We start from the raw sequence: 2,055 nt of genomic DNA, 5'->3' as shown, positions 1-2,055 counted from the left end.
GTAATAAGACTACAATATAACTAGTTTAGGTGTTAAGACGTTTCTGTAGGATAGTATATTGTAAAGAGGCTAATAAAGTTACAAAAAGGTAATTGTAGGCAAGAACAATGTAATAAAACTATAAAGTGACTAGTTTAGGTGCTAAGACTCTCTCTCTCTCTCTATATATATATACATACATGCTACTAAACTTCAAACTGGAATGCAAGCTAACAAATAAACAACGTAAGAAGAGCCTTCGCTCTACCAACAGACAAATTTTCAGCTGGAAGTTGTAGCAGTATAAATATTTTATTCTACTGAACATGCCTAGATAAAGGTTTAAAAAACACTACAAAGTTATGAACTTGTTAAAAGGTAACAAAATATAATTTAAGTATCTTAAATAGCTTAATGAACAAAATGTATACATTCAGAGTAAATTTGAAGTTCTTAATAATATAGTTTTATTTTTACGTTTTTCTATAATAAAGACGTTTATCATATGAAAATGAATATTTGAGACAGCCGTATTTATTCATTATACAGTCATAGGAATGCTTAGAACAAGGAACTGAACAAGCATTCTAATATCTTACATTATGATTATACTGATTTGTTATTTGTGTCAAATTCTTGCTTTGACTCACGTAAAGCTGGCCACGTAAATATAATGACAAGCATTAGAACTAGAATTTATTTTAATATTAAAATGACTGATACATACTTATCTATAATCTCTTTAGTTTTCTGAATATAATTTAAATCATACATCTGGCATCTTTTATCCAAATATTTGAAAACATCCAGAATATTTGTGTTATTTATCAATGAGTTATTCTTGTAACATAAAACCAGTTATAAATTTTTTATGTCGTCTGTAACCTGATGTTATAGACTCATTGTAAACATCCATAAAATGTTCGTACATAGTAGATTCTACCAGACCTCTGATAGTAATTACATTGATTCTTGTAGTTGAGCTATAATTTGTGATAATGAGTATGGTTAGATACGGATTATCAATGAGGGGGATTATCATTCTCATTATGTTTGAGGGGGCCCCCAATCAGCTAAGAAAATATAAGTTCTTATAAATATATAGGAAATGTAATATTAAGATATCAATGTAAAATAATCATTAAAATATATTCAATGTATGTATTACTCTTTCTTTTTATTTTCTAATTGTCAATATCTAATTTTAACATTTGTTTTTTTATTTCAGCATATGAGCTGCTACTGCTGTTGTGAATGAGCAATATCATCATCACGTTTTTTTATGTTTGTTTCTCATTTACCCTAAGCACCATACTTGTAAATTGTGTGAATATACTATGTATATTCTTTTTATTTCAGCGTATGAACTGCTACTGCTGTTGTGGATGAGCAATATCATCATCAGTGTGTTAAGGTTTTTTTATGTTTGTTTCTCATTTACCCTAAGCACCATACTTGTAAATTGTGTGAATGTACTATGTACATGTATTGTTAATCAAAATCTATAGAAAAGGGCCTCCAAAATAGAAATTAGCCTCAGGCCCCAAGTACAGTTAATCCGCACCTGGGTATCATATTATGTGATTTCTGATTTTGAGAACCAAAGTTTTTATCTCGTAAAAAACTGTTAAAGATGTGGCCTTCTGGATAGTTCTTATTTAAAAGAAAATGTTTTAATTCATGGAGCCTGAATTCACGTTTCTACTCATTACTCACGAGCTGTAGTATTCGTCCGTTGGACAGGTGAAATAAAAATTCATTTATAATAAAGAATAGGAAATTGAGCATTTTTTCTTAGCACAATAAATATTAAAAGTGCAATAAACATACATAATGATACTAGTACTGTGTAAAAAGCCATAAGGTTTTCAATTAATCTATCAATTCAAAATTTGATAGGGGTTCACCCCCACAACTCCCCTCGTGACCATCCACATGCTATCCTGTTTTGTTGTGTCAAGTTGTGCTGATTGATCAAGAAATATGGAAACATATAAGGAACAGCTATGAAATGATAGATGTACGACCGTCTGTTTTTCTCCCGGATACACACTTTGCTTTATACAGTAGATATAT

This window comes from Limulus polyphemus, unplaced genomic scaffold (genome assembly GCF_000517525.1).
Source record: "Limulus polyphemus unplaced genomic scaffold, Limulus_polyphemus-2.1.2 Scaffold3247, whole genome shotgun sequence".
NCBI lineage: Eukaryota > Metazoa > Arthropoda > Merostomata > Xiphosura > Limulidae > Limulus > Limulus polyphemus.
This window is presented reverse-complemented; position numbering follows the sequence as displayed.